General features: G+C 41.3%; 1 protein-coding gene across 13 annotated transcripts in view; it reads left to right on the forward strand.

Annotated features, from left to right (window-relative positions):
* The window catches only part of FGGY (FGGY carbohydrate kinase domain containing), a 417,073-nt gene that overhangs the window by 158,961 nt on the left and 243,239 nt on the right, over positions 1-14,873 (forward strand). The window lies entirely within an intron of this gene.

Raw genomic sequence — 14,873 nt, forward strand, 5'->3', positions numbered from 1 at the left:
TTAAGAAGGGACTCTTGGAAAGACACACCCGAACCAGAATGATAGCGGCAGTTCAACCTCATTCCTGTAACAAAATCTCTCTGAGACTTTTCCATGATGAGAAACATTTCTAACTCCTTCAGAGCAAACAAAACAAAAACAAACAAAATCTTATTTTAAGAAGATTATGAATATCACTTTTCCAAAGAGTAAAATAAACCCGCAGTTAACTAAAGCTACATTGTAGGTATTTTTGTCACGTAGGCTTCACGTTGTAGGTAAAGAATCCTGGCTAATCACAAGTATGTGTTGAGGACATAGCTGGGCCAGGATTCACTACCGTTCTGTCCTAAAGTCTAAACAATTGATGGGGCGCCTGGGTGGCTCAGTCAGTTGAGCGTGTGACTTCGGCTCAGGTCATGATTTCACAGTTCATGGGTTCGAGCCCTGCGTCGGGCTCTGTGCTGACAGCTGGAAGCATGGAGCCTGGAGCCTGCTTTGGATTCTGTGTGTGTCTCTCTCTCTGCCCCTCCCTCACTGGCCTGGGTATAGGTGGTTCAAGAAGAGCAACACATGCCAGGCCTGTGCTGACTCCATTTCAAGGCAGTGACTGTACTTCCTTTTTAACATGGCCCCGGGGAGGTTGTTTCCCCCCCCCCCCCAAGTCTCCTGGATGAGCTAAGCTATCCTCCTTCTCATGGATGGAATAAGTAAGAGTATACGAGCATGAATGATTGTTCACATTAATGCTTACTCCATCCTGAGGGAGAGAAGAGGAAATCCCTTTGTAGAAACATGCATAAGGGGTTTATATTAGTAATATGCATCGTGGCCAGTGTTGGGAACCTGAATGCAGGGATCTCTTATCATCCATAGTTGTGGGTATTATAAAATCCTTTTAAAGCTATTAATACCCAGTGATCAGGGACTTGGCCAACATGGCGGAGAAGTAGGGGGATCCGTACGTCCTGCGTCTCCCAAACAAAGGGCTAAAGCCAAAGGACTTTAATACCCAGTGGTCTGAGTTCTCCCAATAGAACTAGACATGTTTGCAAAGATTTGTCCGTTCATTTCTTAGAATGTGAGACTTTTCACATAGAGTTTTGCTGAACTGCTGTTCCATCTTGGTATCATGGGATGTTAGTGCTTTTTTTAGTAATATATTTTGGAAGGTCTGTAGACATCGTTGGCCACAGGTAATCCCAGCATTTTCTAGGCTCTGTGGGGTCTTCTACAATACTATCTCCCATGTCTTGGGGGAGACCTTACCTACGGGTGTTTTTGACTGGGCTTTGCCTTTGCCCATCACCCTGAGCCTTTGGTCTTATCCCACTTTCTCTTATTACCCTTTTCATTCCTGTCCAGGTGATAAAACAGGGTGTTTTCAGTACCTGAGACAAGTTCATATCCTCTGAGTATTGTACTATCTTATTTTATCCTTTAAAATCAAATTTCTGCCTGATGGAGGATGACCTAGAAGTCTTCTTGTTAGTTAGTGATCCTTCCAATCATGCATCCATCCAAACAGCCACACTACTGAGTGTCTCCTATGTGCCAGGTGCTAGGTTAAGTACGAAAGAAAAATATATTCACCATGATCCATGCCCTTGGGCATCTCGTGTCTATTGAGCAGAGAGGGGAGGTAAATAAAACAATAATCTCAGTGTTGTTCTTGTTTTTCAGTAAGTCTAGACATACTTAAAGTACTATGGGGCAGCAGAGAAGGAATTTACAATTTGAGGTGTTATCAAGGAATACCTTGACACCTCATAAGGAATTCTTATGAGATGGCATTTGAGATATCTAAAAAATATGAGTAGTAGTTTTTTAAGCAAAGCAGGTAAATGATTTTCAAGGCAGAAGAAACAGCCCAGGTGAAGATATGGAGGCACAGAAGACTGTAGGTGTCCACAAATTGTTGGACATGGCTGGAGCATACTGGATCTGGGGTAGGAAAGGAGAGGGGACTGGGTTTAATTTCTAATTGGGTTTCTATCCTTCCTTAGAGAGGGGGCCCCTGGTAAGAGACCCAATGTCACAAGATTGGCTCCCTTCCTCTCAAGAGATGGTTCCAATTATTACTCCTACCAGTGCTGTAAATAACATGGTGGGCAGTTTTAGAAGTTTTGTAGCTCCTCTGAAAATGGTTGTGCATGCACACATGAGCACCCCAAATCTGTTTCTTTCCTCTAATTGCTATACAGTACCCACTGCCTACCTCTATACCATAAAGGTTTGTTATGGAGCGGAAAGGAGGTATCAGAGGTCATAGTTCAGTGTGGCTTACAAAGCCTGTAGACCTGTTAGTTATCATTTTTTAAATATATTTTGGCACCATCAGGGCAACAGTCTTTACTGTCTCAACACTCTGTTCCCTGCCTGTTGAGCCTGAAAAAAGTAGTTGTGCTCCCCCGACCCACCACTGCCACTCTTAGATTCCCAGAAGTACCGTTTCAGTTGCTGGCCCTTCCAGGAATAGCCCTGCAGAGCCAGGAGGGCAAGGGAGCAGCGATGACCACATCATGTTGTAACGTAATGGCTTTTAGAAGTCTCACTGTGTCTAAGGTTTCATGGAACAGCTATTCCTTTCACTGTGGCATCTGGAAGATAATTGGAAGCCCCCCCCAAAAATGAGGTCGGCTTCCAACTTCTCTTACTACTGCTGGGCAGTTCAGAGAATAGCCGAGCTGAAAGAGATCATAGAGATTTTGCTCTCGCCCTGTTTTGTTGATGAAAGATTCAGTGAGGTAGGGTGAACTTCCTTGGTCTTGGAGCACTTTAGTGACAGAGCTGAAACTGGAAACCAGGTCTCCCGACCCCCCTCCCCCCCAGTCCTGTGGTTGTTCCACTACTCCATGCCACCTTTCCTTGTCATTTAACCAGTCTGGTTACTGTCATTTGAAAGGGGCTAAGCACTAGAAGGTCACTGAGGGACAGGCTTACATACGTGAATGCACCGAATCCATTGTCCAGTCTTCAGCCTTGCAAATGCAGGAATTGGACTTTGTCCAAGCAACAAGGGATAGTTGGATCTAGGAATATTAGCTGTTGCCTATTTTAAGGGCTAAGAGTTTGGTCACCAGTATCAGGCCCGAGTTCAGTTTTTCCTCCATTATCTGCAAGCCATGTAGGCTCTGCCATATTGTTGGGTGAGTTACTTGATTTTCCTGAGCTTTAACTGGTATATTATGAGGACTGAAAGAAATAATGCAGGTAAAGATCCTAGCACATAGTTAAGTCTTCAAAAAAAAAAAATGCCGCTTCTTACTGTCTTCATAACTGTTCAGTGTCTTGAACTCAGATTCTCACGTAGGTGATAGATCATGTCTGCCAAAGCCAGTACCCCATGACTGATCCCATGTAATTACTGCCAACTTCTTCTGACTTTGGGGAATGCTTTTCTTAGTTCTACCCTCAGGTTCACACAGCTTTTCTTCCAAGCAGCATGTAATAAAATAATCAGACTTCTGTTTCAAAGTCATCATCACATTGAAGTCTTACCTCCTTGAGAGGTTATCTTAACCAGAATTATAGGATTTCCTAAATTCTTTAGTCCCATAACTGGTGATCTTTAGCTTTTTCTCATGAACAGAAGGGCACATATCCATAGGCAAAGAAAAAATACAGGATACATAGGTGATAATTAGCTAAGAAACTCAGTGACTAATGTTCCTATAGTGCTTTATGACTTCAAAAGAGTGTTTCTTTTCATGCATAGTCACACTTACTTTCCCACTGGAGTAAAAACTATTTTACTCCAGATTTACACTTGGAGAAACTAGAAGTTAGAAGTTTTTGAGTCAGAATGACCTATAATCAAATCCCAGAATCACCACTCATTGACTATACGACCTTGGGCAAGTCACTCAGCCTCTATGAACCTTGATTGTATCTAATAAACAGGTGTAGGAATACCTACCTTCCATGGGCTTCGTAATGGAATGATGATGTATGTAAACTGACTCCTGGTAAGACCCCAGTAAACAGTAGCTAACTTAGCTGACATGAGGAAATTCAATGCTATGTAAAATATCATAGTGATAAAGGAAGCTAATATTGGGCTCCCCTAATACCAAATTCTGTGGCCAACCAAGAAGGACTTTGGATAACTATATTCACATGAAGAAAGACAAGATTGGGTTAATGGTTTACAAAGATCAGATCATATTTATGATTGGATAAAAAGAGAGAGGAAAAACTCTTATATTCCTTCTTTGTTCTCACTCATTAACTTAATGCTTGGCATCATGCTCCCTGCTGGAGAATAATGATGAACCAAAACCAGCATGGATCCTGCCTTCCTGGAGTTTTTAATGTAGTAAAGAATGCATAAGCCAATCAATCACAAAATTGGCACTGAGGTAAATGCTACAGGGAATGGTAAAGGGGGCATTAAGAGTGTATAATAATGGGATATGGCCTTGTCAGGGAATCTAGGGCATGTTTGAGGAATTGATATTTAGATGAGGTTGATATGCACAGACTGTGTTAAGAGGTTTGGGAACAGTGTTGCTGTTAAGGAACAGCATTTGCAATGACTGTGGCAGGAGGGAGCATGGTGAAGGAAGACCATTGTGGCCAGAGCTGAGTACATTGAAAGCGAATGGGATGCAAATTCCCTGAAATCATTATCTCATAGAGCTAGCTTCATTCAGACTGAGTGTGGTTGAGAGAAAGCTAAGGGAGTATTTTGACTGTCCCAGTCAGCTTTGTATATTCATGTTCAGCTGGGCATCTACAAGTAGGAAAGTAAGTTGCAGATGTGATCTTGGAGGCCCTGAGAGCAAGGTTGAATTGCTGCTCAGGTGAGGTACTGCTCCTAGTTTTCCAAAAATTTGATCCCTAAAAACCATTGACCTATGTGCTTCCTGCTAATGATAGACCTTGGTTTTGATGATTTTGCATATGATTGTAAAGGGGATGTCATTGGGAAATAGCACAGGTTCACTATGAATGAATTCTGCTGACCTAACCTTAGATGTTGCCTGTTCTGGAAATTCCTTTCTCAGTAACAGTCTCCTTCTTTAGATTGTTGGGCATAGTCTAAGCTCCAGTAACACCTAGTGCTTACATCTTGTCTCTCTTCTCTTGTATCCTCAACTGGACTGTTCTTATTGTCTCCTCTGCCCAGCATCACCACTAAGTAAATGCTGGATAGATTGGTGGATGGGAGACATTGAGATCCAACACAGAACTCTTGATTTGCCCACACAGCCCAACCACCCAACATGCTCCTCCTGTGGTGTCCTCTGTCTCCGTATAAGGTACAACAGTTCTCTCGTTCAGTGAGGACCCAAACCTCGAAGTCATTCTCCACACTTCTCTTTCTCTTACCCCTTGTATTCAATTTGTCAATAAGTTCTTTTTGCTTGGGTTCAAAATGAACCCTAAATTAGATCATTCTTACCCCTCTTCACTGTTAGCATCCTAGCTCAAAGTATTTTCATATTTTGCAGGATTAGTGTACCAGACTCTTAATTGGTTTCCTAGATTATGTTCTTTCCTCTGATAATCCATTGCTACAGCATCTGGAATATTATTTTAATAATGTAAATCAGATCATGCTATTCTTATTCCCAAATTCTTCTAGTGGCTTTCCATTACACTTAGAAAAAGAATCTGAATTCGGTGACATGTTCTACAAAGTCCTACACAGTAGCTCACTCCTTCTCCCCCCTTTCTTTTATTGCTTGCCATGCGCCCACTTATTTACCATCCAACATCAATGATATTCTTTCTGTTCTTCAGACATTTCTAGCATACGTAGCCTTTGCCTTAATTCAGCCCTCTATCTGGTTTGCTCTTTTTCAAAATATTGGCATGGTTATCCTTTTCTCTTTGTTCATATCTCAGCTTAAATGTCATTAGAGAAGAGCCTTCCCTTACCTTCTGAGCTACCACTCTGTTCACTGCTCTAACAGTATTCTATTTCTCTCTTGTATTTTCCTTTTGGTACTTGTCACTGTCTCATTACCTTATTCTTGTATGTATTTTTTTTATTGACAAAATAACTGCTCATTGAATATTATTGAAAAAATAAATGGGTTAATTAGAATTTTGAGAACACTACTGATCAATAAAATGGCAGAGAAGGAATGTATCTTGTTTGCTATACATTTTTGAAGAATTTCTAACAGTTTTCTCGTAATTAAAATAAGGGAATTTGGAATGAATGATATGTTCAGAATATATTCCCAAATGACTGAGAAACTATCTCAAAGACCATTGATAAAGTACTTAATCTCAATTCATTGTGAGTCCCTGGTGGTATGACACGCAGCATTGCATTTTAACCTGCCCTTGTTAATATTTTCAATCAGCAAGTTAGATAACACATAGAGGACTTGCTGAGTAAATATTAAGTGATATAAAACAGGGAACCCTAAATAATACATTAAATAACATAATCCAAATTTCTTTTTAAACAACAGATTGGAAGGGTTAGCTAAAATTAACAAGGTGAATTTTTATCAGGGATAAATTCAGAGTTATGTCTTTTCATTAAAAAATACAAGGAAGGAATGGGCAAAAGATCTGAACAGACATTATAAAATAGAAAATAAAATTAAACAACGGTGTATCTTTTCTAAAGAAGACATAGGGATGGCCAAAAAGTACGTGAAAACATGTTCAACATCACTCATCACCGGGGAAATGCAAATCAAAGCCACTGTGACATACCGCTTCATGCCTGTCAGAGCGGCTAGTGTCACAAAGACAGGGAATAACAAGTGTGGGCAAGGATGTGAAGAAAAAGGAATCCTCGTGCACTGTTGGTGTGAGTGTAAATTGGTGCAGCTACTATGAAAAACCTGTGCAGAGTTTCCTCAAAAAGTAGAAATGATCCCCCCAATTCCACTTGTGGGCATTATTATATGCCCCCCCATCATGTTTACTGCAGCATTATTTATAATAACCAAGACATGGAAGCAACCTAAGTGTTCATCGGTGGATGAAGGGATAAAGAAGATGTGCTGTGTGTGTGTGTATGGGTGTGTGCATACACACAATGGAATATAATTCAGCTACAAAGAAGAATGAAATCTTGCCATGTGTGACAACATGGGTGGATCTTGGGGGCATTACGCTCAGGGAGATGAATCAGAAAAAGACAAATACCATATGGTCTCACTCTTAAGTGAGATCTTAAGAAGGAAAAAAGCAGCTCAAAGATACACAGAGCAGATGGTGGTTGCAAGGCAGGGTGGCAGGTGGGTGAAATGGGTAAATGTGGTCAAAAGGTACAAACTTCCAGTTAGAACAGTAAGTCCTAGGGATGTATGTATGGCCTGGTGAGTATAGTTAATAATACTATTTGAAATAATATATTTGATGTATATAAATATATAAATAATAAATATGTATTTATAATATATTTGAAAATTGCTGAGAGAATTGATCTTAAAAGTCCTCATCGTAAGAAAAATTGTAGTAAGATGACAAATGTTAACTAGACGTAATGTCATTATTTCACAATAGATAGAAATTTCAAATCATTATGTTGTACACTTGATACTCATATAATGTTATATGTCAGTTATACCTCAAGAAAAAAAAATAGCTTCTCAATGACGTACGCGTGATCTCACTAGTAACCTAGATTTCATAGGGAATGCTTGATGGCTAAGGAGCGATGAGCCAAATATTTGTTGAGTACTTCTTATGTACAAGTCACTCTTATATGCTTTATAACTATTAACTTATTTAATCCTTTTAGCCAGTCTAGGTAGGTACTGTTGTACTTTACTGATGAGGAAACTGAGGCACAGAGAGTTTAAATGAGTTGCAGGTCACACAATAAGGAATAGAGCCAGGTAGGTCTTCTCTAGAGCCTGCATATCTGACCACAAGGCCGCAGAGCCTCCTGGGGCAGGGCTGTGTTAACATAGCTGCAGTGTTCAGGTCAGCATCCTCAAGAGCCTCAGTTCTGGTCAAGATTACATCTAAAATCCTGTGTCTAATTCCAGGCCTCACATTTATGAAGACCACTGACCACCTCCCCTGCACCCCTCAACAAAAAAAAAAATAGTGCATCTACAGGAGAATGACCCAGATAAAGAAGATAATTTAGATCCAGTGAATGTGGGAAATAGTTGGACAGTCTGGGGTTGTCTAACATAAAATCGCCTGCCCCAAATCCGAAACGTTAATAAACGATGGAGCTAGATTCTAATCCAGATCTTTGACTGGATTGCTGACTGAAGGAGATGATTGAAGGAGATCACAAAAGGTTCAAGCCATCTCAGAGGCTCCTCCTCCCCTTTCTCTGAGTGTAGGGAAAAGAGGTCTGTAGATACGGCTCACAGAGGATCAGAATGATCTTGGCTTTTCTGAAATCCCAGGAGGAGAATCAGTGGACAATATGACTCTTGCAAAGCCGTGTGTGTTTCATTCACATTAAAATTCACAGGTCAGTTTTGGATTTTTCCCTTCTTTTGAAAGTTATTAACCTGAGACTTGCATCTAGACCCCACTTGGACCTCTGACCTCGTGCCATTATTGTCAACCATTTAGAGGTTATCTAGTTCAGGGTTCTTGGAAAGCAGCCGTTTCCAGTGGCTGCTCTTCGCTGTTGTATGTGGCCTGTCAGAGCTGCTGCCTCTTCTACCCAGCTTATCTTGGTCGTGCAGCCAGCCGGTAGGTGGTGACCTTGGTTTCCAGGGTGGCCCTTAGCCCTGACTTCCTAGCTCCTCTGCGATGCCCTTCATCCCACTTCTGTGGATTTTGATTGTGCGATACTCACGACCTTTTCAGTTTCCCAGCATAGGCTAACCTTTCTGAGAATACACATCAGAAGGCCGCTGTGGTCAGGTTGGCAGGTCACTGGTTGACTAATGGCCTCTCCAAGGTTTGCTGGCAGATACTGCATTGTTGTGAACCCTATTGATCCCAAAAGTTCGCCTGCTGCACAGACAGCCTCTGCGGGCATGAGGAGGTGGTGAGTCATGGCCCCACCACCCCTGCCACCCATCTGTTCTCACGGCAAGGAGAACAAAGATGATCTCTTTGTGGTATCGTAAAACCTAGAAAGACATTAAAAATTCCGTTAAATTTTCATACCCTTTTAGCTGCTGAAATGTACAATCTATTAGGAGGGGAAAAAAGCCTCGTGCAATTTTTTTTCCCCATTGCCCTTACTTCAGAGGCTACTTAAGGGACCAGGTAATGATTTTACGATGTTTATTAATACTTCATGTTCTGCTTCCCTCCCCCCCATTCTTTTCTACCAAGGACCATGCATTTGTCTTTAAATTGAAAGTACAGAAGCTGCCAGGGGATCTTTCAGATACAGAGTTTTTTGCGATGTCATAGGTTGCCCTATTATGGATCTTGTATGTAGAGATCTTTGAGCTTCTGGGTGAGGGATATTCTTGAAATGCACTTTGGGGTAATAGAAAGAAAACAGGTTTTAGAGCCATACTAGATAAGAGTTTGAATCCTGATGCTGCCATTTATTCGCTGTGTAACTAGTATCACGCGAGTCACTTAACCTCTGAGGGTCTAAGTTCACCTACCTGCCACATTGAGAGAGAAATATCTGGGTAACACCTGGCAATTAAGATGACCTCACACACACACACCTCCTAATGTAGGCCGCCTGGGAAAAATCTTGTCTGACCCCAGTCCTCATACTATTTTCAGTTTATCCTAGTTTTTCTGAATAATTACTTGATTTTCTCGGTCTCTCGTGAGCATTGTATTGACTAAGTGGCAGGATGTTCTACATCCCTTTGGCTGCTTGAGGACTTAAAGCAAATTTGAGACTCATCTGTAGAGGTGTATATGTTGAACGCTGTCTCAGTTCATTTTGTTCCCATCTGGGCTTTTATTTAATCTTCAGTCCCACTGACGTTTTCCCCTCCTTGTGTACTAGTTATAAGCTCCCTCCAGTATTTTTGAAGACACGCTAGCACACAGAAGAAAGTCTGGAACATAGTAGGTGCTCCATAGATACGGCAAGTGAACGGATGAGTGTCGGAGGGTATGTTCAGAGACAGACAGATGCTTCAGAGGGGAGTTAAAACAAGTAAAAGAAGGTGAAGGTCATGAGTTCACACCTCCAAGATATCCGAACGAAGACCTGGAGAAAGCAGTGAGAAAATGGAGCCAGGAGGCTAGAAATAGGGATTTGGAAGTCATCAGCGTCGAGGTACTTGGGGCCGTGGGTATGTGCGGAGGACTCCAGCAGCAACACAAAACTGGAGCTGGGAAAGAGGAGTCTCAGCAGGTCAGGTGATGTGGTGGTAGCTGCTAGGAAAGCTAAGGAGTAATGGGCAGGGAGATGATAAGGCAATGAAGGCTGAAAACTGGCCATTTGCTGAAGTGACTTGGAGACTCAAGAGCCACCCACTTCATTATATTGTAAAAGGGAAGGCAAAAGATAAGGGTTGAGGAGCAAATAATGATTCAGTAAAAACTATAGCAAACATGTACCAGGCACTTATTAGATGCCTGGTCCTGTGCCAGGTGTTTAATACGGATTAACATATAGCAACACCAGCGTTACGAGGGAATGTTATCCCTTTCCCCTCTTTCACGGAAGAGGAAAATTGAGGTGCATGAAGTTAAGAACCCAAAGTCACACAGCTGGCTAGTGTGGATTCAAGCCGCAAGTCAGATGTGTAGTAAGGATTCAAGCCAAGACAGTTGGATGCCAGACTGAGAATAATAGCTGAGAAAACAGCCAGCAGATTTAGACAACTCTGTAAGAAATTTGGTTGATAGGGAGAGAAAGAGAAATGGAGGAGGTTGGTAGAGGAGGAAGAATAGTTGAAAGTTGCTTGGTTCGTTGGAGATGAGAGAGATTGGCTTGAACAGCTCTACTTGCTGACAGGAAGGTTCTGGTAATGAGTGATAGATTGACAATACTAGAGAGAGGAAAGAGAATTGATACACTGAGTTTGCAGAGAAGGCAGGAAGAATGGCTTCCAGAAAGAAATGGGGAGATGGTCGTTCTGTTGCTCTAGGAAGAAGATGATGAGTGCAGACCCGGGGAGGAGGGTATGCTCAGAAGGAAAGTGAGGGGAGCTCCCTTTCGGTGGCTTCTGTTTTCTGTGTGAAGTGGATGAGATGATTATCTGAGAATGTGGCAGAGAAGTAAGGGAGTCCGAAGCCTGAGAAGAGTGGGAAAGGTTTAAGTAGAGAATGGGGGAACAAGAGGGGTAAAGAAAACTTGGAGGGTTGTTGAATGATATTGCCAGCCTTGCATGAGTTTATCATTAATCTGCCCTGTTGTGTGATGTTTCCCCTGCCGTGCACAGTCTTCTGGTCACAAGCCCAGAGGAAGGGGCTGTTCGTTTGCTTTTTTGTTAATTGTAGTGAGTAGTAATATTACCCATCCAGTTCTGCCAGTCCATGACACTTCCTCCCTCATCGCCTGAATCTCAGTTACCAAGTGCTGACAGTTCTCTGCTCCAAATATCTCTATGATCTACGCCCTCTTTCCATCTTAAATGCTTCCATGTCAAGGTTCCTATAACCTCCCACCCGGACTGTTCAGCAGGCTTCTAAACTTCTCACTGGATGGAAACTTGCTTTCTTCAGCCCATTCTGCACACTGTCACCAGCGTGAGCTTTTTACAATAAAAATTGAGGTGTGCCTGGGTGGCTCAGTTGAATAAGTGTCTGACTTCGGCTCAGGTCATGATCTCACGATTCATGGGCTCGAGCTGCACATTCAGCTCTGTGCTAACGGCTCAGAGCCTGGAGCCTGCTTTAGATTCTGTGTCTCCTTCTCTCTCTGCCCCTCCTCTGCTCATGCTCTGTCTCACTCTGTCTCTCAAAAATAAATAAATGTAAAAAAAATTTTTATAATAAAAATCCAATGCTGTGTCTTCTAGGATAAACCTTCCCAAGTTTTCCGATTGCTCTTGGGGCACAAAACAAAAGTGCTCCCATGCCCTCCCCTTCTGGCACCATTCTCCCCTTTGATCTCTGTCCTCCAGTTGACTGTGTTTCTTTTAATTCTCTGCACCTAACCCTCTCACCACTGGGCTGGCTGTTTTGTTTGGTCTTACTGTCTTGCCTTCAGTATCAAGTCTGTGTCGTAGGCAGAAGAAGGACAAGCACAAAGGGCAAAAGTGTGTGTGTGTGTGTGTGTGTGTGTGTGTGTCTGTCTGTCTGTCTGTCTGCCTGCTTCCATTTCAGGATGTTACCTTTCATCGTAAGGCCAGAAGTATATTACATGAATACCACTATCTGTAAGGGAAGCTGGAAAAGATAAGTTTTTTGCTGGTCACACTACCACCTCCTGTAACATCTGAGTTGGGGCGCCTGGGTGGCTCAGTCAGTTAGGCATCCGACTCTTGTCCTCAGCTCTTGATCTCGAGGTCATGGGTTTGAGCCCACATTGGGCTCTGCACTGGGCATGAGCTTACTTAGAAGACAAACCAAAACAAAACAAAACAAAAAACCCACATCAGAATTGTGTCATTAAGAAAGATGAGGAGGATGTGCGCTAAGTAGGCATCTTATACTCTCTGCCATAGATGAGGAGTTGTTTCTCAGGTGAAGAGCTGAGTGAAGGACATTGCTGATGGAAGTAACAGCCTAAGTAAAGGTTCAGAGCTGAGTAATAGGGTATGTGCAGGGAAGGAGTTTCTGGAACATTGAGTTTGGGGTGGGAAAAAGACGTGAAGCTGGAGAAGTAGGCAGGGACCAAATTATAATGGCTTTTCTGTGTCATGATGAATCACTTAAACTTTATCCTGTGTGTTCTTGTTCTCTAGATGGGATTTTATGCCCCAAGTGATGTCAAGTAAGATGGTCCAATGAGTATGGAAAGACATTTAGGGTTTATATTTACCTCTATTTTTATTTCATTCTTTAAAATTTTACCTTTACGTGTGTTTCACCATACACACATATAACTTACAAATCTAATAGCACATACGTATCATTTATAAGTAATACATATGTTGGGAAATCATGATAAGACTTTTCTAGTGGCACACACAATTCAAATGTTCAGAAACCATTGCGTTAGGCATCTGGGAACTATTGAAAGGTTTTAAACAAAGAAATGACGTGGTCCATTGCGCCATTCTTTCTCCTTTAGAATATACAGTTCTTTAATTGTTTAAAGAATAATTTCAGAATGTTAGTGTTTGGAAAGGAATATAGAGAACGTGCACTTTGTTTTACAAGGATGATCCCTGAAGGTAAAATAATTAAGGATGATTTCTGAATCAGTTTGGGGCTGAGCTGGGGCTCAAACCCAGACCCCATCTCCTAATGGTCCTTTGTGTGTGTTCCCTACATGATTCTTTTCTCTTCCTAATGCCCATCCTCTTTCTCTGCAATTATTTTTCCTTCCTCCTTAGAACCATGGACATGTGGGCACCCAGGAGGGAGTAAAGGTATACATTTTTCATAAACATAAACACCAACAAAATAGAGTTTTGTGGTAATGAATTACCCACTTCGCTCAGGATTCTGTTAACTGTTCTGCCGTTGATTTGAAGTCTCGAGGCACAGATTCCCACAGGTTCTATTTCCGTGATGGTAAATTCATCCGCTCACTGGAAAGCCTTTTGACATTGTGCTTGCAATGCTAACAGTCTAAGTAAGAGATCGCACTGAACAGATTTCTGACTTGGGAAGAGAGAGGCTTTCCAAGGGGTACACTGCTCACTTTATTGCAGCTCTGTGCATATGAAGAAACACGTGCTCCCATGGGAATGTGTCTGTGTTTGGATATATTTCATAGAGAGTATCTTGTAAAAACCGATGGGGAAAAATGTCTGATTTATAGAATCCTATTTCCTGATGCCGTGAATGCTAGTTCAGGTCTCTGTTAACTACTTCTTGGCCAATGTAATTGATTTATTTCCACCATGCCTCCACCAGCCCAGCTCTGCAAGTATGGGAAGGACAGGGACTCTGATGACCAGGTGGTAAGCAAGATCTTTACTCTCCTGGGTATGCTAAACTATTCAGAAAAGTCAGTTTATAGGGGTACAGATCAAGGGTTAGATGTCTCCAGACGAATGTGTTTGTCAAGTTGATGATCATGTTTACCAAGATCCTTTTATCACCAGCTGAGTCCTCTTTTAATGGCTTAGGTCACCCCGGAATTATTTCAAAAAACAGCTTGATGTTAGAACCTCTTGCGGGCTTGCCAGACACAAATGTAAAGTGAAGTCTGTAGTCTTCTTGGTAGCAAACGCCAATCTCAAGCCCACTTGTGTGAATCCTGAACAAATGTTTTCATATTTGATCAATTATTTCTTGGCCTCACAAAAATGACCATTTATTTTAAAAAGAGAGTTGTTGGATATAAGAATCTTGACTGCATTTCCCAAAGAGAAAACTTTTATGTATATATATATATATATATATGTATATATATATATATATACACACACACATATATATATAACATATATACATATATGTGTATGTATATATATAACATATATACATATATGTGTGTGTGTATATATATGTTATATATATGTTTATATATATTTAATATATACTATAATAAACAATATGTTTACATTATTATAAATTAATAATTATAAATTATTATATTATTTATATAATATATAATATGTATAATATATAAATGTATATATATAAGTTTATATATCTTCCCATTTACAGTGAGGAAACTGTAGCTCAGAGAGGCAGAATGATGGAACGAAGCCAAGAAGTGGTAATTTTGGCATCTTTTAATTGTCCAGTTATTACAAAAGTTAATTCTGGAAAAATAACTGATTTTGCCTTCCTGGGCTTCCATTCTGCGAGGACACTGAACTCTATCAGCTATTCTCAAACTGGCGCACATATCAGAACACCAGGAGAGCTTCTAGAGATGCTGATTTCTGGGTCACCCTTAGAGTTTCTGATAAAGAAGATCTGAGGGCTCAAGCACTGGCATTTCCAACAAG

The sequence above is a fragment of the Lynx canadensis genome, chromosome C1 (assembly GCF_007474595.2).
Source record: "Lynx canadensis isolate LIC74 chromosome C1, mLynCan4.pri.v2, whole genome shotgun sequence".
NCBI lineage: Eukaryota > Metazoa > Chordata > Mammalia > Carnivora > Felidae > Lynx > Lynx canadensis.